The sequence below is a fragment of the Ranitomeya imitator genome, chromosome 6, assembly GCF_032444005.1.
Source record: "Ranitomeya imitator isolate aRanImi1 chromosome 6, aRanImi1.pri, whole genome shotgun sequence".
NCBI lineage: Eukaryota > Metazoa > Chordata > Amphibia > Anura > Dendrobatidae > Ranitomeya > Ranitomeya imitator.
In genome coordinates, this window is record NC_091287.1 from 383,343,214 (window position 1) to 383,367,375 (window position 24,162).

The following is a 24,162-nucleotide window of genomic DNA, read 5'->3' on the forward strand; positions in this document are numbered from 1 at the left end:
TTTAAGGACTGGGTAACTTTTGTAGACAACCATAGAGTGGGAGGTTGTCCTTATCTCTGCCTCAGGGTGTGGTCTGGGGTTTAAATAGTCAGCCTCCTGAGGCATTCAACGTTCAGTGTGTCTGGAGAGGCTAACTCCAGGGAAGTGTTTGTATTTGTGATAACCTGAACCGTGTGCTTTTGCTAACCCACCCGGAGCGGGTGCATCCTCACTAGCAATAGGACTATGCTTTGTGTTACCAGTTTGTTTTGTTTTGTTGTTTTTTCCAAAAGGGCCGTGTTTATTTTTACTTCATCATGGTTGATGCCGCATATATAATAAACCAGTGAAGACCTTAGAGACAGTGTTCCCGTGTCGACCTCTGTGTACAGCTGAGTGAGCCGGTCTATTACAATATATACACGCACATTTTGTGCAATTATTAGGCAAGTATGTTGTCTATATCATAATTTTTATGCAGATTTTCCAACTCCAAACTGTATAAATTTAAATGCTGATTAAATGAAGCAGATCAGGTGATGTCTGTTTGTGTAATGAGGGAATTGTGGCCTTAGGATATTAAGACCCTTTATCAAGGTGTGCAAAATTATTAGGCAACTTGTTTTCCTCCGCAGGTAAAATGGGACAAAAAAAGATATTTAACTGACTAAAACAATCAAAAATTGTTAAACAGATGCAGCACTCTTGAAATTGCTAAAATACTAGGGGGCGATCACAGAACCATCAAAAGTTTTGTTGCAAAGTCAACATGGTTGTAAAGAAACAAGCATATTAAGTGCCAAAAAATTTGAGAAGAATAAAATATTAAATGACAAGGAACCCATTATCCTCCAATGCTGTCATATTCCAGAACTGCAACCTGAATATGATTAACTGAAAATTTCTAACACTGATTACACAAAAACCACAAGACGGATTTCTTCAACTCAGGTATCATTTTAATCAGGTTAACACTGCCAACCTAGCAATGCCTGTAGTTTACTTAGCAAAATCCTGTTGACAGGTTCACTTTAGCAAAAGAAAATAAACAATTGCAATGGGAAAATTTACATTTTTCATTTACTGTAGTTGCATAATAATTCTGCACACATAAGATATTGTCCTCACTTCAAATTTTGTAGATATTCTGGTTTCAGGTCCATTAACCTTTTGGAGTTTCTGACACTACTGTCGTTGTTAAATCATAAAATGAATCATCAAAGATAGAAATTACCTAATAATTGTGCACAGTGTATGGTGATTAAAAATATAGCCTGGATATTCATCAGTAGAGCATACCTAACATGATTACGTTTTGGTGATGCGTTGTCTCAGGTCAATTAATTGATTGTAAAACCTTGCAACTTCTTTCTTTAGGAATACATGAAGGACTTGGTGTATCTGCCCATCCCTTCATCCAGCCAAAAATCTGAATGACCTCAAGCAATGCATTACTGAAACAGTGGAGTTGAGCAGCTAGAATCCCATAACAGACAAGAATGGGACAATTTTCTTTCCCAAAATTGGTCTCCGCACCTTCTAGACATTTATAGACTGTTGTAAAGAGGAGAAATGCTAAACAATTATAGATATGGCAATGGCCTAAATCTTTTTAGATGTGCTGTCATCAATTTCTAAATTGTTTAATTTCTTCAAATGCAATGGAAAATGTCTAATGTTCATCCTCAGATCTGTGTTATACGTTATATAGCTACAAGAGATTCCCAAGTCATTGCATTCTTTTCACATTTTACACAGTATGCATGTATGTATATATCTATCTATATATATACATATATATATATATATATATATATATATATACACACAGTACAGCCCAAAAGTTTGGACACACCTTCTCATTTAAAGATTTTTCTGTATTTTCATGACCATGAAAATTGTACATTCACACTGAAGGCATCAAAACTATGACTTAGCAAAAAAGTGTGAAACAACTGAAAATATGTCTTATATTCTAGGCTCTTTGAAGTAGCCATCTTTTGCTTTGATGACTGCTTTGCACAGTGCAGTGGCAAAAACCATCAAGCGCTACAAAGAAACTGGCTCACATGAGGACCGCCCCAGGAAAGGAAAACCAAGAGTCACCTCTGCTTCTGAGGAAAAGTTAATCCGAGTCACCAGCCTCAGAAATCGCAGGTTAACAGCAGCTCAGATTAGAGACCAGGTCAATGTCACACAGAGTTCTAGCAGCAGACACATCTCTACAACAACTGTTAAGAGGAGACTTTGTGCAGCAGGCCTTCATGGTAAAATAGCTGCTAGGAAACCACTGCTAAGGACAGGCAACAAGCAGAAGAGACTTGTTTGGGCTAAAGAACACATGGAATGGACATTAGACCAGTGGAAATCTGTGCTTTGGTCTGATGAGTCCAAATTTGAGATCTTTGGTTCCAACCACCGTCTCTTTGTGCAACGCAGAAAAGGTGAACGGATGGACTCTACATGCCTGGTTCCCATGGTGAAGCATGGAGGAGGAGGTGTGTTGGTGTGGAGGTGCTTTGCTGGTGACACTGTTGGGGATTTATTCAAAATTGAAGGCATACTGAACCAGCATGGCTACCACAGCATCTTGCAACGGCATACTATTCCATCCGGTTTGCGTTTAGTTGGACCATTTTTCAACAGGACAATGATCCCAAACACACCTCCAGCCTGTGTAAGGGCTATTTGACCAAGAAGGAGAGTGATGGGGTGCTACGCCAGATGACCTGGCCTCCACAGTCACCAGACCTGAACCCAATCAAGATGGTTTGGGGTGAGCTAGACCGCAGAGTGAAGGCAAAAGGGCCAACAAGTGCTAAGCATCTCTGGGAACTCCATCAAGATTGTTGTAAGACCATTCCCAGTGACTACCTCTTGTAGCTCATTAAGAGAATGTCAAGAGTGTGCAAGCAGTCAAAGCCAAATGTGGCTACTTTGAAGAACCTAGAATATAAGACATAATTTCAGTTGTTTCACACTTTTTTGTTAAGTATATAATTGCACATGTGTTAATTCATAGTTTTGATGCCTTCAGTGTCAATATACAATTTTCATATGCATGAAAATACAGAAAAATCTTTAAATGTGGTGTGTCCAAACTTTTGGTCTTTACTGTGTAAATACTGTGTATATATATATATATATATATATATATATATATATATATATATATATATATATATATATATATATATATACACATACATACCGTGTTTCCCCGATAGTAAGACACCCCCGATAGTAAGACGTAGTGGGGGGTTTTAGGGGGTCGGGTAATGTAGGACGTACCCCGAAAGTAGGACATAGTGGGACTTTACGTTGGAAAAATATAAGCCATACGGTAGTACCGGTTCCTTTTGCTGCATTAACTGCGGGATGCGGAAGGTTAGGGATTGTTTCCACTTGCGCCGAGTCTCGCATGTGGAAACGAAGCTCTGGCGCCGGCACTCCAGAGCGGAGCGTGCGGCTCCATGTGTTCCTATGCAGCCGCACGCTCCGCTCTGGAGTGCCGGCGCCAGAGCTTTGTTTCCACATGCGAGACTCGGACGTACATCTCGCAAGTGGAAACAAGCCCTTAGGCTTGCTATGTGTTGCTATGCGGCCACACGCTCCGCTCCACAGTGCGGACGTGTTCCTCGCAAGTGAAAACAAGCCCTTAGAGCGGGATGCGGATGGATCTGGAGCGGAAGGAGCGGAGGGATGTGGAGGCCGCGGGAGCAGCAGTAATGTTGTCCGGCAGTAATGTTGTCCGGCAACATACAACAACATGCAGCCTCAGTGCCCTCATGTGCAGCCGCTGGTGGCCCCTCTGATTGGCCCAGCGGCTCCTGCATGAGGAAGAAGCCACACCTCTACCCAGCACCGCAGAGGAATTGATCACCATTACGGTACCAAGTAAGCAATTCACAAAATGCACCATGTAAAGTTTCCTTAACTTGCGGTACACTTACGGCGCAATCGCGGCAAGTCCCCATATGGTACATTGCATGGAGACTTGCTGCGATTGCTGTGGGATACTGTATGGAGCTGTTACCCTTTGGTAGGCTGTGTGGGATACTGTATGGTGCTGCAACCCTATGGAAGGCTGTGTGGGATACTGTATGGGGTTGTAACCCTATGGCAGGCTGTGTGGGATACTGTATGGGGCTGTAACCCTATGAAAGGCTGTGTGGGATACTGTAAGGGGCTGTAACCCTATGGGAGACTGTGTGGGAGACTGTGTGGGGCTGTAACCCTATGGCAGGCTGTGTGGGATACTGTATGGGGCTGCAACCCTATGGCAGGCTGTGTGGGATACTGTATGGGGCTGCAACCCTATTGAAGGCTGTGTGGGATACTGTATGGGGCTGCAACCCTATGGAAGGCTGTGTGGGAAACTGTATGGGGCTGTAACTGTTGTGAGTTCTGTTTTGGGCTCCCTCTGGTGGTTACTGATGGTACTGGGTGACTTGTGTTCTCTGCGGTCTCTGGTGTCCACCTGTTCCATCAGGTTATGGGAGTTTCCTATTTAACCTGGCTTTTTTGTCATTTCCTCGCCGGCTATCAATGTAATCAGCGTGTCTTTTTACCTCTGCTCCCTGCGTCTTTTATCTTCAGGACAAGCTAAGTTTTGATTTTCCTGTTCCACGTTTTGCTTTATTTTTGTCTTAGTCCAGCTTGCAGATATGTGATTCCTTGCTGCTGGTTGCTCTAGTGGGCTGAAATTACTCCTCATGTTCCATGAGTTGGCACATGAGTTCAAGTAATTTCAGGATGGTTTTTTTGAAGGGTTTTTCGCTGACCGCGTAGTTCACTTTTGTATCCTCTGCTATCTAGCTTTAGCGGGCCTCATTTTTGCTGATTCTATTTTCATAACTACGTATGTGCTTTCCTCTCATTTCACCGTTATTACATGTGGGGGGCTGCTATTTCTGTGGGGTGTTTCTCTGGAGGCAAGTGAGGTCTGTGTTTCTTCTAATAGGGGAAGTTAATCCTTCGGCTGGCGCGAGACGTCTAGGAATCATCGTAGGCACGTTCCCCGGCTACTGCTAGTTGTGTGTTTAGGTTCAGGATCGCGGTCAGCTCAGGTTCCATCACCCTAGAGCTTGTTTTGTTTTTGTGCTTGTCCTTTTGTGATCCTCTGCCATTGGGATCATGACAGTATAGCCGGCCAGAAAAAATTGGTCATCGTTTTGGCTGAAGTAGGAGGAAAAGTAGTCTGAGGAAGTATTTTTTTTTTCTCCCTCCTCAGTGTTTGCTGCCTAGCCTTAATTGCAGCTTGGCTGCTTCTTTCCTCCTCTTAATCCTTGAATGGCTCTGACCTCAGCTGTTTATCATGGACGTCCAGAGTTTGGCTTCCAGCCTGAATAATCTTGCTGCTAAGGTTCAAAATATACAAGATTTTGTTGTACATACTCCTATGTCTCAACCTAGAATTCCTATCCCAGAGTTTTTTTCTGGAGATAGATCTAGTTTTCTGAATTTTAGGAACAATTGCAAGTTGTTTCTTTCCTTGAAATCTCGCTCCTCTGGAGACCCTGCTCAGCAGGTCAAGATTGTTATATCTTTCCTGCGGGGTGACCCTCAGAATTGGGCATTTGCACTGGCACCAGGGGATCCTGCATTGCTCAATGTGGATGCGTTTTTTCTGGCATTGGGTTTGCTCTATGAGGAACCTAACCTAGAGATTCAGGCTGAAAAAGCTTTATTGGCTCTCTCAGGGGCAAGATGAAGCAGAAATATATTGTCAGAAATTTCGGAAATGGTCGGTGCTTACTCAGTGGAATGAGTGCGCTCTGGCTGCAAAATTCAGAGATGGCCTTTCTGAAGCCATTAAAGATGTTATGGTGGGGTTCCCGGCGCCTACAGGTCTGAATGAGTCCATGACTATGGCTATTCAGATTGATCGGCGTTTACGGGAGCGCAAACCTGTGCACCATTTGGCAGTGTCTTCTGAACAGGCACCTGAGATAATGCAATGTGATAGAATTCAGTCCAGAAGTGAACGGCAAAAGTATAGGCGGAAAAATGGATTGTGTTTTTATTGTGGTGATTCAGCTCATGTTATATCAGCATGCTCTAAACGCACAAAAAAGGTTGGTAAGTCTGTTGCCATTGATACTTTACAGTCTAAGTTCATTCTGTCTGTGACTCTGATTTGTTCATTATCATCCATTTCCGTTGATGCCTATGTGGATTCAGGCGCTGCCCTGAGTCTTATGGATTGGTCATTTGCCATTCGCTGTGGGTTTAGACTGGAACCTCTGGAAGTTCCTATTCCTTTGAAAGGAATTGACTCTACACCTTTGGCTATGAATAAACCTCAGTACTGGACACAAGTGACCATGCGTATGACTCCCGTTCATCAGGAGGTGATTCGCTTCCTGGTACTGTATAATTTACATGATGTCTTAGTGCTTGGTCTGCCATGGTTACAAACTCATAACCCAGTCCTGGACTGGAAAACAATGTCTGTGTTAAGCTGGGGATGTCAGGGGGTTCATGATGATGCATCTCCGATTTCTATCGCTTCATCTACTCCTTCTGAGGTTCCGGTATTTTTGTCTGATTATCGGGAGGTTTATGAGGAGCCTAAGCTCAGTTCGCTTCCTCCTCACAGGGATTGCGATTGTGCTATAGATTTGATTCCTGGCAGTAAATTCCCTAAAGGTCGTTTGTTCAATCTGTCAGTGCCAGAGCATACTGCTATGCGGAATTATGTTAAGGAGTCCTTGGAAAAGGGACATATCCGTCCATCTTCGTCCCCTTTGGGAGCAGGTTTTTTTTTCGTGGCCAAAAAAGATGGTTCCTTGAGGCCTTGCATAGATTATCGTCTTTTGAATAAGATTACAGTCAAATATCAGTATCCTTTGCCATTGTTGACTGATTTGTTCGCTCGCATTAAGGGGGCTAAATGGTTCACTAAGATTGATCTTCGGGGTGCGTATAATCTTGTGCGGATAAGGCAGGGTGATGAGTGGAAAACCGCATTTAATACGCCTGAGGGCCATTTCGAGTATTTGGTGATGCCTTTTGGACTTTCTAATGCTCCTTCTGTCTTCCAGTCTTTTATGCACGATATTTTCCGTGAATATCTGGATAAATTTATTATCGTGTATTTGGATGATGTTTTGGTTTTTTCTGATGACTGGGAGTCTCATGTTCAGCAGGTCAGGAAGGTGTTTCAGGTCCTGCGGGCCAATTCTTTGTTTGTAAAAGGTTCTAAATGTCTCTTTGGAGTCCAGAAGATTTCTTTTTTGGGGTATATTTTTTCCCCTTCTACTATTGAGATGGATCCCGTCAAGGTTCAGGCTATTTGTGACTGGACGCAGCCTACATCTCTTAAGAGTCTACAGAAGTTCTTGGGCTTTGCTAATTTTTATCGTCGCTTCATAACTAATTTTTCTAGTGTTGTTAAGCCTTTGACGGATTTGACTAAGAAGGGTGCTGATGTTGCTGATTGGTCTCCTGCGGCTATGGAGGCCTTTCAGGAACTTAAGCACCGGTTTTCTTCTGCTCCTGTGTTGCGTCAGCCAGATACGTCGCTTCCTTTTCAGGTTGAGGTTGATGCTTCCGAGATCGGAGCGGGGGCGGTTTTGTCACAGAGAAGCTCCGATGGCTCAGTGATGAAGCCATGTGCGTTCTTTTCTAGAAAATTTTCGCCCGCTGAGCGGAATTATGATGTTGGTAATCGGGAGCTTTTGGCCATGAAGTGGGCATTTGAGGAGTGGCGTCATTGGCTTGAGGGTGCTAGACATCGTGTGGTGGTCTTGACTGATCACAAAAATCTGATGTACCTTGAGTCTGCCAAGCGTCTGAATCCTAGACAGGCTCGTTGGTCACTGTTTTTCTCCCGTTTCAATTTTGTGGTTTCATACCTGCCAGGTTCAAAGAATGTGAAGGCGGATGCTCTTTCTAGGAGTTTTGTGCCTGACTCCCCTGGAAATTCTGAGCCCACTGGTATCCTTAGGGATGGGGTGATTTTGTCGGCTGTCTCCCCAGACTTGCGACGTGCTTTGCAGGAGTTTCAGGCGGATAAACCTGATCGTTGTCCGCCGGAAAGACTGTTTGTTCCGGAAAATTGGACCAGTAGAGTCATCTCCGAGGTCCATTCTTCTGTGTTGGCAGGTCATCCTGGAATATTTGGTACTAGAGACTTGGTGGCCAGGTCTTTTTGGTGGCCTTCCTTGTCGAGGGATGTGCGTTCTTTCGTGCAGTCTTGTGGAGTTTGCGCTCGGGCTAAGCCTTGCTGTTCTCGGGCCAGTGGATTGTTGTCACCTTTGCCTATCCCGAAGAGGCCTTGGACGCACATTTCCATGGACTTTATTTCGGATCTCCCTGTCTCTCAAAAAATGTCCGTCATATGGGTTGTGTGTGACCGCTTTTCTAAGATGGTTCATCTGGTACCCTTGCCTAAGTTACCTTCCTCCTCTGAGTTGGTCCCTCTGTTTTTTCAAAACGTGGTCCGTTTGCATGGCATTCCGGAGAACATCGTTTCTGACAGGGGATCCCAGTTTGTGTCTAGATTATGGCGGACGTTCTGTGCTAAGATGGGCATTGATTTGTCCTTTTCGTCTGCATTCCATCCCCAGACGAATGGCCAGACGGAACGAACTAATCAGACTTTAGAAACTTATTTAAGGTGTTTTGTTTCTGCTGATCAAGATGACTGGGTTACCTTTTTGCCGCTTGCCGAGTTTGCCCTTAATAATCGGGCTAGTTCTGCTACCTTGGTTTCTCCTTTCTTTTGTAATTCGGGGTTTCATCCTCGTTTTTCCTCTGGTCAGGTGGAGCCTTCTGATTGTCCTGGAGTGGACATGGTGGTGGATAGGTTGCATCAGATTTGGAGTCATGTGGTGGACAATTTGAAGTTGTCCCAGGAGAGGGCTCAGCAGTTTGCTAATCGCCGTCGCCGTCGCCGCGTGGGTCCTCGACTTCTTGTTGGGGACTTGGTGTGGTTGTCTTCTCGTTTTGTTCCTATGAAGGTCTCTTCTCCTAAGTTCAAGCCTCGGTTCATCGGTCCCTATAGGATCTTGGAAATTCTTAACCCTGTGTCGTTTCGTTTGGATCTCCCGGCATCGTTTGCTATTCATAATGTGTTCCATCGGTCGTTGTTGCGGAAGTATGAGGTACCTGTTGTTCCTTCGCTTGAGCCTCCTGCTCCGGTGCTGGTGGAGGGTGAATTGGAGTATGTTGTGGAGAAGATCTTGGATTCTCGTGTTTCCAGACGGAAACTCCAGTATTTGGTCAAGTGGAAGGGTTATGGTCAGGAGGATAATTCTTGGGTGGTTGCCTCTGATGTTCATGCTGCCGATTTGGTCCGTGCTTTTCATAGGGCTTATCCTGGTCGCCCTGGTGGTTCTCGTGAGGGTTCGGTGACCCCTCCTCAAGGGGGGGGTACTGTTGTGAGTTCTGATTTTGGGCTCCCTCTGGTGGTTACTGATGGTACTGGGTGACTTGTGTTCTCTGCGGTCTCTGGTGTCCACCTGTTCCATCAGGTTATGGGAGTTTCCTATTTAACCTGGCTTTTTTGTCATTTCCTCGCCGGCTATCAATGTAATCAGCGTGTCTTTTTACCTCTGCTCCCTGCGTCTTTTATCTTCTGGACAAGCTAAGTTTTGATTTTCCTGTTCCACGTTTTGCTTTATTTTTGTCTTAGTCCAGCTTGCAGATATGTGATTCCTTGCTGCTGGTTGCTCTAGTGGGCTGAAATTACTCCTCATGTTCCATGAGTTGGCACATGAGTTCAAGTAATTTCAGGATGTTTTTTTTGAAGGGTTTTTTCGCTGACCGCGTAGTTCACTTTTGTATCCTCTGCTATCTAGCTTTAGCGGGCCTCATTTTTGCTGATTCTATTTTCATAACTACGTATGTGCTTTCCTCTCATTTCACCGTTATTACATGTGGGGGGCTGCTATTTCTGTGGGGTGTTTCTCTGGAGGCAAGTGAGGTCTGTGTTTCTTCTAATAGGGGAAGTTAATCCTTCGGCTGGCGCGAGACGTCTAGGAATCATCGTAGGCACGTTCCCCGGCTACTGCTAGTTGTGTGTTTAGGTTCAGGATCGCGGTCAGCTCAGGTTCCATCACCCTAGAGCTTATTTTGTTTTTGTGCTTGTCCTTTTGTGATCCTCTGCCATTCGGATCATGACATGTAACCCTATGGGAGACTGTGATATGGAACCATAAGCAGTGCTTATACCGTGCGCTATATTTTTCCCCTAGACATGAGCGCTTCCGGTTCCAGTGGTAAAAGGAAGAGCTACACCGTGGAGTATAAAAAAGCGATTGTCGAAGAATCTTGGGGCAAAAATGTAGTGGAGTTCTGCAAGGAGAAAATGTTGGATCACCGACTGGTCCAAAAATGGCGTGCAGAATACACTAACCTGAGTGAAAAAGTGGAGAGCGGAATGGCTAAAAAGCGCAAGATTGGATGTAGTCGGCAACCAATGTATACAGAGCTGGAAAGCCTGGTCTCTGAGTGGGTTGCAGACAGGAGAGCAAAGACATTGGTGGTGACCAGGGCTCAGATTCAGGAGTATGCCCTTGCAGTGGCACCAGTTTGACATTTCCCCTGAACAATTCAAGGCATCACAGCACTGGGTGGATAGCTTTCTTGAATGCAATGACCTGTCTTTAAGAAGATCCACAACCCTCTTTAGGCTGGAAGATGCTGAGATTGTAAAACGTGCATTTGCCTACAAGAAGTTTGTGGATGACATTGACTTCTCTAAATACAGTCTTTGCAACATGATCGCCATGGATGAAACTGCCGTGTTCATGGGCCAAGCAGCTCAAACCACCATTGATCAACGAGGTGCCTCCTCAGTGTACGTTCCCTCCACCGCTTATGAAAGTGCACGTGTCACCTGCATTTTGGCGATTCGTCTGGATGGCACTAAAGTAACACCGCTTCTCATTGCAAAGGGCAAGAAGGACAAGATTGAGCGGGTTTCTGGCATTTATGTGCTGGAAACTGAAAAAGCCTGTGCCACACAAGCTGTTATAAGGAAGGGGTTTGCTTTAATGCTGCCGCTTGTTATGCGAGGGAACAAAAGAGGGATGCTGATCTGGGATGCAGCCAGCACACACTGCGCCAAAAAACATGAAAAACTTCCTTCATGAGCGGAGAATCGACCAAATCATGATTCCTGCAGGGATGACGGCTTATCTCCAGACTCTGGATATCGCCATTAACAAGCCGTTCAAGGACTATCTGCGTGCGGAAATCAATGACTACATTGAAAACCGAATGGAGAGAAATGTACATGGGAACTTTGTGAAGCCCAGACTGCCAGAGATTGTGAACTGGGTTAAGAATTCATGGGATAAGATCACTGACACCTGCGTTGCAAATGCACTGCGAGCTGGCTACCTGGACAAGACCTGCTCATTTCAGGACAGTGCCGTTGCTACCCATGAGAGATATGGGCCAATGATTCAGCAGGAAATGGAGTCCCGAGAGTCCCAAGAAAATCCACAGGAACCTCAGAGTGTGGATGTTTATGATGATGTTCCTGAAGATGATGACATGGTTGTCATGGAATAAATCTGTTTTATCTTCCAGTATAACATATTCAGACTGTTCGTTCTTACCGTTTTTCATTGTTTTACATGTTATACATGGAAATACCATCATGATACGGTTGTAACAAGACATTCTTGGCATTTGCTTTTATAAAACTGTTTTGTGGTGAATACCATACTGTTCAGGTTGTTAATAAATGTTAATTTTATGGTTAAAACAAAAATCGACATTTTTTTCCCAATATAAGACATACCCCAAAAGTAAGACATAGTGGGACTTTTGGGGGTAAAAAGAATGTATGACACTGTCTTACTTTCGGGGAAACACGGTATATTGAAATACAAAAACTGAGTAGCACCTCTGAACAGAATAAAGCAAGTGTGAACAGGTGCAATCTGCTATGAAGGCATAGTATACAAACAAAAGAAAACAGCAGCACTCTGTAACCTCTTAGATATATGCAAACATTGAATATATGAACCTTAAACTGCATTACTGCTATATAGAGTATACTTATAAAAATGAAGGTACTTAGAGCATAAATTGGCCAATTAGTGCTTACAGAGTGCTGCTGTATTTTCTTTTTTTATAGTATGCAATCATGGCTGTTGAACCTGTTCACATTTGCTTTATTCTGTTTTGAAGTGCTGGTCAGTCTTTTGTTTTATGATAGTTTACTATTGGAGGTTGTGACTGCCTCCTTTTTTGACTCTTCAGTCCTACCATTAACCTAAGGCTCTGTTCACACGCCTGTATAATACCGTTACAGGAAAAAAACGGTACCGGTGTCATCAGTGATTTGGATCAGTGTGTTATCTGTGTGCCAGCCATTTTTTTCTGGTGTGGCTAAAGAAATCTCAATTCCAAAGCTTCTCCTATACTTTACAATGTTAAACACGTACAAAGAAGGCACATAGACACCATGCGTGTGCTGTACCAATTTTACACAGACCCATAGACTTGTATTGATCCTTGTCATCTGTGCTGCTAGTAAAAAATGGACATTTGTCCGTGTGGTTTACACGGACACACAGTCCGTGTAAACACACGGAAATGTGTGCAGCACCATACAATATAATGGGTGTGTGTGGCATCGGGGAAAAAAAGGATGCCACACATACAGTACTAGAAAAACGTACATGGGAAGGGGACCTAAAGTTGTTTTTAATCAATGTTGGATCCTACCTGCCCTTTAAATTTGCAAGCTTATAACCCAGGAGAGGCATGCTTGATAAAGATTGGATTTAGGGTCCCATCAAAGAATGGGCACCTTGCCATGGTTGACAGGCACACATGAATTGACCAATATATTCAATGTTTGCATACATCTTAGTGCTTACAGAGTGCTGCTGTATTCTCTGGTTTGTATATACAGTATTATATATACTGTGACAAGGTCACTGGTAAATTACTGGATGGGAGTAATGTATCACTGAGGCCAGCTTCAGTGATGAGAACCTAGAGAAAATACTCCAGCACACTAGTGCTGAAAGGGATTAATCGGCCATTTTAAGGGCTATGTTTCTTTATAAATAGCTGAAGAGTAGATGGGAGGCTGTTCACCATATCTCTACCCCAGGGTATGGTTTAGGTGGTATACAGTCAGCCTTCTGAGTCATTCAGTATTTAGTGTACCTGGAGGTGAGAACTCCAGTGCTATATTAAGCTAAACTGAGCTAAACTCTGTGGTTGTTCCTGAGCGGGCAGATAGCCACAACCACATGGTTATCCTGTTATGCCAGAGACGCCATGTTTGTTTGGATGAACTGCATTAGTTTATGTTGCACTTTAATAAACAAGCAGAAGATTCAAACTAGAAATATCTACCTCTGTGAGCAGCCAAGTGAGCAAGTCTAACACAATATATATATATATATATATAACTAGCTATTGAACCCGTTCTACGCCCGGGTGGCGAGCATTTATATTGGTATATGGTCTCCATCATGTGCTGTCGCCATCCTGCGCCCGTTCTGTCATGTGCTGCTGCCATCCTGCCCCCGTTCTGTCATGTGCTGCTCCCATCCTGCGCCCGTTCTGTCATGTGCTGCTGCCATCCTGCGCCCGTTCTGTCATGTGCTGCTGCCATCCTGCGCCCGTTCTGTCATGTGCTGCTGCCATCCTGCGCCCGTTCTGTCATGGGCTGCTGCCATCCTGCGCCTGTTCTGTCATGCGCTGATGCCATCCTGCGCCCGTTCTGTCATGTGCTGCTCCCATCCTGCGCCCGTTCTGTCATGCGCTGCTGCCATCCTGCGCCCCCGTTCTGTCATGCGCTGCTGCCATCCTGCGCTCGTTCTGTCATGCGCTGCTCCCATCCTGCGCCCGTTCTGTCATGTGCTGCTGCCATCCTGCGCCCCCGTTCTGTCATGTGCTGCTGCCATCCTGCGCCCCCGTTCTGTCATGCGCTGCTCCCATCCTGCGCCCGTTCTGTCATGTGCTGTTGCCATCCTGCGCCCGTTCTGTCATGCGCTGCTGCCATCCTGCGCCCATTCTGTCATGTGCTGCTCCCATCCTGCGCCTGTTCTGTCATGTGCTGCTCCCATCCTGCGCCCCCGTTCGGTCATGCGCTGCTGCCATCCTGCGCCCGTTCTGTCATGTGCTGCTCCCATCCTGCTGCCATCCTGCGCCCGTTATGTCATGCGCTGATGCCATCCTGCGCCCGTTCTGTCATGTGCTGCTCCCATCCTGCGCCCGTTCTGTCATGTGCTGCTCCCATCCTGCGCCCCCGTTCTGTCATGCGCTGCTGCCATCCTGCGCCCGTTCTGTCATGTGCTGCTCCCATCCTGCTGCCATCCTGCGCCCGTTATGTCATGCGCTGCTGCCATCCTGCGCCCGTTATGTCATGTGCTGCTCCCATCCTGCGCCCGTTCTGTCATGTGCTGCTCCCATCCTGCTGCCATCCTGCGCCCGTTATGTCATGCGCTGCTGCCATCCTGCGCCCGTTCTGTCATGTGCTGCTGCCATCCTGCGCCCGTTCTGTCATGTGCTGCTGCCATCCTGCGCCCGTTCTGTCATGTGCTGCTGCCATCCTGCGTCCGTTCTGTCATGTGCTGCTGCCATCCTGCGCCCATTCTGTCATGCGCTGCTGCCATCCTGCGCCCGTTCTGTCATGTGCTGCTGCCATCCTGCGCCCGTTCTGTCATGTGCTGCTCCCATCCTGCGCCCCCGTTCTGTCATGCGCTGCTGCCATCCTGCGCCCGTTCTGTCATGTACTGCTCCCATCCTGCTACCATCCTGCGCCCGTTATGTCATGCGCTGCTGCCATCCTGCGCCCGTTCTGTCATGTGCTGCTGCCATCCTGCGCCCGTTCTGTCATGTGCTGCTGCCATCCTGCGCCCGTTCTGTCATGTGCTGCTGCCATCCTGCGCCCGTTCTGTCATGCGCTGCTGCCATCCTGCGCCCGTTCTGTCATGTGCTGCTGCCATCCTGCGCCCGTTCTGTCATGTGCTGCTCCCATCCTGCGCCACTATTGTATTATATGCCCCCGTATGCTGCTGCCATGTAAAAAAAAAAAAATACCATACTCACCTATCGTCCGGCTCCACTGCAGGTGTGTCTTCAAGAAAATGGCGCCGGAAAGCGCGGACTGCGCAGGCGCCGATTCCGGCAGCAGGAATCGGCGCCTGCGCAGTCCGCGCTCTCCGGCGCCATTTTCTTGAAGACACACCTGCAGTGGAGCCGGAGTGTGTCTTCAAGAAAATGGCGCCGGAAAGCGCGGACTGCGCAGGCGCCGATTCCGGCAGCAGGAATCGGCGCCTGCGCAGTCCGCGCTTTCCGGCGCCATTTTCTTGAACACACACTCCGGCTCCTCTGCCTGTGACTGGACTCTGTCACAGCAGAGGAGCCGGGAGACGGAGCCGCACGCAGCGCTGGAACGGAGGACAGGTGAATATACTTACCCTCCCTCCTGGTGCGTCCACGGTCCCTGACTCTCCGGTGGAGATCGCGGTATGCGTTCAGTGCTTACGCATACCGCGATCTCCTGGGAGCGTCACTCTGTGGGGGCCAGACTGCGCCGGCGCTTGCGCCTGCGCAGTCTATAAAGGCTTCGGACAGAGTGACGCTCCCAGCGTTATATTATAGATGTCATTTTTTATTCAATGACTGCGATGTTTCACAATCCAAGAATTAAAAGAAAAGACAATGAAAATACTATAACAAATCCGTCTGTAATTCGCTGCACCTTCTCATACTTATCCCCCAGCTCGCTAACCTTTGCCCAGGGAGACTTAGCACAGTAGACATGCAAATTAAAACATTCCTAAACTCTCACATATTTCAGAATATTGCAGCATTTTAGATTTCCACAGTAAATGGCGATAAAATATAAGCCCTGTACTCTGTTATCTCTCATTACAGCTCTAAACCTCTATGCTTGTCAAACCTATTAAATGTACATAGAGTGGATTTTGAAACTTTAGCATGGAAAATGAAGACTGCAATAAAAATAATGCATTGCATTTTCAGAACAAATGCTTCAGATGGATTAATTTTCTAAATGCCTCTAGCAGCAGGAGTGAAAGCTTTATTTTTGTCACAAGAAACAAAGTCTTTGAATATTATTGTGGACCGTACTAAATCTGTATATTAAAAAAGCATAGAAAAAAAAGAGTCTAAAGAACAATATGCTAAGTACCTCTAAATATGAAGCATATTTTTTTTTTAAAAAAGCTTCTACTATTAAAGGGAACCTGTCACCCCCAAAATCGAAGGTGAGCTAAGCCCACTACCATCAGGGGCTTAGCTCACATATAACATAGGTAAGAGTCCTGGTAAAAAAGGTGAGTTGACACCTCTGCCTTATTGTTTGAATACAAACATGGAACATATGGTCAACAGGTAAATTCTGATGTCTTTAATCATCATTATTTTACATTTATTTTTAGTTTTTGTATCCTTGTGTCACATTTGCTCATAAAGAAGAAGTTCGGGTTTGCCATTTTAACAATCTACTACAAGTAAATCTATCAATTTTCAACAAATACAAAAGATCTCCTGGTTCTCCATAAGAGAAGAACATCTAGATGTGGACAGACACCGTTACTGTTGTACGGACATGCCCTCATTTGGCACAATCGGATTATAGGTCATTCATGACTAGTGTTGAGCATTCCGATACTGAAATATCGGGTATCGACCGATATTCGCTGTATCGGAGTTCCGATACTGAGTTCCGATACTTTTGGAATATCGAATACCGGAATCGGAAGTTCCCATAATGCAATGAGCCAGTTTGATTTTATTCAGCCAATGAAGATCCTAAGAAGTGTGGGCACATCCTGTTAGGCATGTTAACTAATGGCATGGCTGTGATTGGCTGCTGAAATGATATCATGATGCACTATAAAAGCCGCCGCTGCCATTTTGGGTTCACTCTGCTGTGAATTTACTTAGGGACAGGACGCTGCTGTTCTGACTCTGAGGGACAGTTTGAGCTAGCGATTTGCTTTATTGTGCTTTACCCAGGCTACTTTAGCAACCGCTGTGTGAGAAGCTTTCTTTTGCCTTGCAGCGCTGTTCACGGCTGTCTGCGAGGTCTCTGTGTGTGAGTGCAGCTCACGCTGTAGTGTGTTCTGCAGCCACCTCCGGTTGTAGTCCGCTCAGCGTGCATCACTGCCTCATACATTGTCCTTTTTTGCATTAGTGCTGCTCATTTTTTCTGATGTCTCCTATTAGTGTGGTTCCATCTGTATCCAGCTAGATTGCTTGCAAACACTATATAGGAGTAGATAGAGGAGCCTTTCTGCAGCCTTGCAGCGCTAGTGCACAGTTATCTGCACTGTTCACGGCTGTCTGCGAGGTCTCTGTGTGTGAGTGCAGCTCATGCTGTAGTGTGTTCTGCAGCCACCTCTGGTTGTAGTCCACTCAGCGTGCGTCACTGCCTCATACATCATCCTTTTTTGCATTACTGCTGCTGATTTTTCCAGATTTCTCCTATTAGTGTGGTTCCATCCGTATCCAGCTAGATTGCGTGGAAGCACTATATAGGAGTAGATAGAGGAGCCTTTATGCAGCCTTGCAGCGCTAGTGCACAGTTCTCTGCACTGTTCACGGCAGTCAGCGAGGTCTGTGTGTGAGTGCAGCTCATGCTGTAGTGTGTTCTGCAGCCACATCTGGTTGTAGTCCGCTCAGCGTGCGTCACTGCCTCATACATTGTCTGTTTTTGCATTAGTGCTGCTAATTTTTCCTGATTTCTCCTGTTAGTGTGGTTCCATCCGTATCCAGCTAGATTGCTTGCAAACACTATATAGGAGTAGATAGAGGAGCCTTTCTGCTGGTTTGTGCCCTACAGCCCCAGCCAGATTAGTATTAGCCTATTTTTTGGAGCCTCATCTATTGCAATGTAGGTTACCTTCCTGCATTGTAATAGCTACAAAAAGTTTGTGATACTATCGGTTTTACATCTATGGGCACATCCAGTGTCTTTTTGTGAAAAAAAAAAGGAAAAAAGTTCACCAAACACTCCACTTTACAGTTGTGTAGGCCACATTAGCTCATATTAAAGTCTAGTCCACACTTTATAAAATTAGTGTTTCTTATACCTGTTAGCAGCTGTTCAGGAATAAGCACACTAAGCCCTTAGTACTTTCTGCCTATCTTAATCAGTCTACCAAGATGAAGAAGGAAGGGAGTAAGGCACGTGGGCGTGGAGTTTGTGCAGGGGGAGGACGTGGGGATTCTGTGCCAGCTGCGGGCACCAGTGACTCAGCATCCCCCAGTTTTACCAGGGAACAGTTCTTTATGCGCAGCTTTGTAGGAGCTCACCGTAGCCCACTGCTGAGGGAGGACCAAATTGAAGCTGTTGTTGGATGGATGGCAGCGAACGCATCAACTTCAATTAGTTCCAGATCCTCTCAGGTCCTGAGCACTGAAGAGAACCCATGTGTCTCTTTACCACCTGCCAAATTGCCCAGGCAGTCAGAGAGCCTTGGACAGGAGCCATCTCTACTTCTGTTCTCTGAATTTCTTGGCTTGGAAAGAAGGGGCCAGCCAAGCAGCATTCTAGAATTTGAAGAAAAGGTAGTATGCAGTGATGCACAACAGCTTTGTCTCTCTGAATCTGAAGAGGCCAGTGCCTATGGTCAGCACACCTCAGTACGCATCTGATGATGAGACTCAGGTGCCACTTTCTGGTGTCTACTGTGCTGTTGAGACTACCCAGAAGAAGCAGTTGTTTGAAGAGGGTAGTGTAGATGATGAGGTCCTTGACCCATCATGACGTGAGGTACAGGGTGGTGGGAGCAGCTCTGAGGAAGAGATTCCCCGAAAGGCCAAAAAAGGAGGGAGAGGGAGGGGCAGACTTGGTTGCTTGTAGTCTCCACTTCGGCACCCATTTGGAGCATGCATCTTCCTAAACCCAAAATGGGCGCTCCCAAGACTTGCAGTGCCTGGTCCTTTTTTGACACAGTTGCAGATGATATTTGCTTTGTCAAATCCAAGCTGTGTAATCAGAAAGTGAAAATAGGGAAAAGTGTCAGCAACCTCAATACCACAAATATGTGGAAACATGTGCGGACCAAGCACGTGGTGGAGTTACAAAGACACACTGAAGACCTAGGCCAACCAACAGCGCCACCTATCACCTCTTCAGCTCGTGTTGTAGCCTCTTCCTCCAGCTCACACACAGTTGGTTCTGCTTCCTCACAGGATCGCCATGGAAGAACCCCTGGCACTGTTGTACAGAGACACAGTGTCATTCCACCCACAGCACCTCGTTCCCTGTCATCCTCACACTCCCAGGCCAGTCTGCAGCCATTGATAGCACAGGCATGGGGGAAAAGGCACCCACACTCGGCAAACCACCCCCGAGCACAGGCTGTGAATGCTGGCATTGCAAAACTACTGTCCCTTGAAATGCTACCATTCAGGCTGGTGGAGACTGACACCTTCCGTAACTTCATGGCATTGGCAGTCCCACAATACAACGTGCCCAGCCGCTTTTATTTCAGCAGGCAAGCCGTCCCTGCCCTGCAAAAGCATGTGGAGAGAAAAATTACACATGCACTACTAAACAGCGTTAGTAGCAAGGTCCACCTGACCACCAAGGCGTGGACCAGTAAGTATGGACAGGGACGATAACTTTGCCTCAGTGCCCATTGGGTAAATTTTGTGGAGCCGGGTACAGATCTTGAGAGTGGCACTGTACATGTTCTGCAAACTCCAAGGATTGCAGGAATCCAGTCTGTACACATTGACTCCTCCTCATCCTCCAGTTCCTCTGAATCAGCGCCCCAGGAGCCATCACGGTCTACCTCCACATGGACCCGTGAACGCTTACCTGATCTGACAGATATGAGGACAGCCGTGGCCAAATGTCAACAGGCCGTATTGAAATTAATTTCTTTGGGGAATCGAAGCCACACAGCGCAGGACCTCTGGAATGCCATCAAGCAGCAGAGCGACGTGTGGTTTGTGCAAGCGAATCTCCAGCCAGGCATGGTAGTGTGTGACAATGGCCGAAATCTGGTGGCAGCTCTGGGCCTAGGCAACCTCACTCACATCCCATGTCTGGCACATGTGCTCAACTTGGTTGTGCAGAGTTTTTTGAGGGACTATCTGGATCTTGATGCACTGCTGCACAAGGTCCGCATAGAGTGCGCTCACTTGCGGCGTTCCAGCATGGCACGATCACACATTGCAGCTCTGCAGCGCCAATTCCGCCTTCCGGAACATCGCATCATATGTGACCTACCCACCAGGTTGAATTCAACGTTACATATGTTGGAGACGTTGTGTGAGCAGCAGGCAGCAGTAATGGAGTACCAGCTGCATCAGGCGCAAACAAGTCGCACTGCGCGCCGTTCACACTTCACCACCACTGAGTGGGCCTCTATGAAGGACATCTGCCACGTTTTGCATGCCTTCGATGATTCCACGTGGATGGCGAGTGCAGATGATGCACTAGTCAGCATGACTATCCCCCTTATCTGCCTGCTTGAAAAAACACTGCAAGCACTAAGGGAGGAGGTTTTGGAAGAGGTGAAGGATGAGGAGTCACAAATGCCATCTGCTTCTGGACAGTCTGCGCAACGTGGTTCCTCACAAAGGCCTAGGCAGGGGACACTTTTTTGAGGAGGATGAGGAGGAGTCAATGGAGGAGCAAGACATCTGTCCAGAGGAGGGAGGTACACAATGCTCTAGTAGTCAGTATGTCAGTATGTAGCGCGAGGGTGGGGTGATGCAGAGCATGCAGAGATCACGCCTCAAGCAGGGGACATCATTTCTTGGCCAGTTGGCAGTCTGTAGCACATGGTTGAGTTCATGCAGCAGTGCCTGAGAAACGACTGCCGCATCGCCCATATTCTCAACACGGCTGATTATTGGGTGTCCACTCTCCTAGATCCTCGCTACCGGGGACAACTTGCAAAGCCTCATAACAGTTGAACCAGGAGCGTAAAATGCGGGAGTACCAAGACACACTGGTGCATTCCATCATGTTCTCCATTCCACCCGAGAGCAGTGCTGCTAGTGCTTTACAAAGCAGCTCAGAGTGTCAAGGCAGTGGAGGAAGCTCTGCACAAAGGAGCAGAAGCAGTGCCTCAGCACAAGGCAAGACCAGTATGGCCCAAATGTGGCAAAGTTTTGTGTCCCCGCCACAAATGTCTACACCCTCACAGACGGCTCCTGTCAGCAGGAGGCAACGTTTCCGTCAGATGGTGACAGACTACATGTCTTGCCCTCTCAGTGTACTCCCAGATGGCTCTTCCCCCTTCAAGTTTTGGGTCTCTAAACTGGATACATGGCCAGAGCTTAGCCAGTATGCATTGGAGGTGCTGGCTTGCCCTGCTGCTAGCGTATTATCGGAACACGTCTTTAGTGCCACAGGTGGTGTACTAACAGACCGTCGCATGCGACTATCCTCCGATAACGTTGACCAGCTTACTTTTCTGAAAATGAACAAGGCCTGGATCTCGCAGGAATTTGCCAGTCCTCTTCCAGATTAAATAATTGGTTGGCAACAGTATCCAGGTCTCCTGTTGTGTTCATGTTTCTACCACCTGAAATGTAATCCTGGGCTCCAACACCACCAGTTGCTGCTCAGAACTGCTGTCTGCACAGTCAACACATGCTCCAGTGTTATTGGGGTTCAGTAATGTCAGCTGATCCCCTGCTGTGTGTCTGGCAATTTCTCCTGTTCTGTCCACATTCACACTACTACTGATTTTAAACTTGCTCCAATTAGGCTTCTGCCTCCACTCTGTTTCTAGTATTTACCCTGGGGTCCAACACCGCCAGTTGCTGCTCTGAAGTGCCGATGGCACAGTCAACACATGCTCCAGTGATATTGGGGCTCAGTAACGTCAGCTGATCCCCTGCTGTGTGCCCGGCAATTTCTCCTGCTGTCCACATTCACACTACTACTGATTTTAAAGTTGCCCCAATTAGGCCTCTGCCTCCACTCTGTTTCTAGTATTTACCCTGGGCTCCAGCACCGCCAGCTGTTTCCCGGCAGTGTCTTTGGCACGGGTACTCCCTCCTACCCAGCCTGGTTCCAGCACGCCAGCTGTTTCCGGGTAGTATCAACGTCACTTTGCCTCCAATACGCTGTCCTGTTGTGTTGCAGTTGGGTTAGCCGACTCTATGGTGCCTGCAGTTTAGGTGCTTCCTATGTGGGCTGTGGGATCTGGCAATGAAGGCTGGTGCCATAGTTCCAATAGGACAAGCAACCCCTGTAGGACTGTGGGTTTTGGTAACTCCAGACGGCTCTTTTTTTTTCATGTGTACCTTCTGTTGCCTATCTGAGTTCCAGTACCATTAGCTGGTTCTTTGGAAGTCAATCTTGAATGTCCCCCTGGGTTCCAGTAACATCAGCTGGATCCAGGCAGTGCCTTTGGATTAGGTGCCTCCTTCTCGGTATCCGAGTTCCACCAACATCTGCTGGTCCCTGGAAGTACTTTCTTGCACAGGTACCTCCTGCTTAGTAACCGGGTTCCCGTACCATCAGCTGGTTCTCTGTAGTTCCATTGGCTCTTGTACCTTCTGCTACCCATCGGGGTTCCAGTATTGTCAGCTGGTTCTCAGCAGTTCCTCAGCCTTCTTGCTCCTTTTGCTACATTTCGAAGTTCAAGCTTTTTGAAATGGTTTTTGGTAATCACTCTGGATCTCCCCGATGACGACCCTAAAGACGACGACCCTGAAGACCACCCCGAAGAAGACGATGACCCCGAAGATGACAACCCTGAAGACCACCCCGAAGAAGACGACGACCCCGAAGATGACCACCCTGAAGACCACACCGAAGAAGACGACGACCCTGAAGACAACAACCCTGAAGACCACCCCAAAGAAGACCAAGAAGATGACCCTGAAGAAGATGACCAAGAGGACAAAGAACAAGAAGACAACCACCAAGATGCAGAAGAACAAGAGACAGAAGACCAAGAAGCAGAAGAACAAGAAGCTGCAGAACAAAAAACAGAAGAACATTAAGCATAAGACTAGAAATCACAGCAAAAGATATTATCTAAATTATAAGCAGAAGAAGACTAAGCAGTGTATGGGGGTGAGTCTGTTCCTCCTCGTGGTGCCCTTGGAAAATACCTGCTGCTACAGGCCAAACTGAATGCGGACAAATCCTGTTGTAAATCTTTTGTGACAGGCAGGTCGGAAGGTGTAATCTTCAAACTTTTATAGATAACAACTACAGGAATGCCTGTCACAAATAAGAATATGATGAAGAAGAATATGAAGAAGATGAAGACGTAGAATATAAAGAAGAATAATAGTTGAATAAGAAGAATATGACGAATGTAAAAAAAAAAAGAATGATAAGAAGAAGGTGAAGAAGGGGAAGATGAATAAGGTGAAGAAGAAGTTGATGAAAAAGATGCTGCTGCTGAGGATGATGAAGGAGAAAGTGTGGGAGAAGTAAAAAAGAAGGTGAAGAGCATGGCAGTAGTGAAACATAAATATCTGACAAAATATAAACAAGCTTAACATAGTAAATATCTTTGTAACTCCGAACGTCTTTAAAAAAAATGTAATTCCTGCTATTCCATTTGATTGGGCTAAACCTCTATGCCTTTAATGTCTCCTCCACCTCCGCCAATACATTCTACATTATTCATAGTTGTTTTCCTTTATGTAGAATTAACCTACAAGGAAAGAAAGGGCTTATTTTTATTCCGATATTTGTGTCCCATTGACTTGCATTGGTTTCCGGTATCGGAATTGGCGATATCCGATATTTTTTGGGTATCGGTCTGATCCAATCCGATATTTGCCGATATCGGAAGGTATCGCTCAACACTATTCATGACACATATAACTGGGAAAATGTTTAATCTAGAAATGGAAACCTTTCTTGTCAGCATCTTTGTTTTACCAGCTTATGAGTCAGGTTTTTGCAATTTCTTTGCTTTTGTAGTAATAACATTACAGGCACAATATAAATACAAAAAAATCCTAAAATGTATCAAAACTTCATTCAGATACAAAGTTTTTTTTTTAATGTTAACAAATATTAACATAGCTTCCATAGGAAAAAAAAAATCCAATAAATGACACATGAATCCTAAGGCTGGGTGCACACGATCCAGAAGTGGAAACTTTGGAATGTGTTTGCTGTGTCAAGAGCGCTGCCGTCTATTGAACACAGGTGAATCCGCTGTGTTCATAAAATCGTGCGGATTCACCGCGGTCCAATACATTCTATTGGTGAAATTGGCTTGCGTCTCC

The 24,162-nt window shown here is 46.2% G+C and overlaps 1 protein-coding gene across 9 annotated transcripts in view; it reads right to left on the reverse strand.

Annotated features, from left to right (window-relative positions):
- Positions 1-24,162, reverse strand: part of PTPRM (protein tyrosine phosphatase receptor type M) — a 1,024,381-nt gene that overhangs the window by 698,845 nt on the left and 301,374 nt on the right. The window lies entirely within an intron of this gene.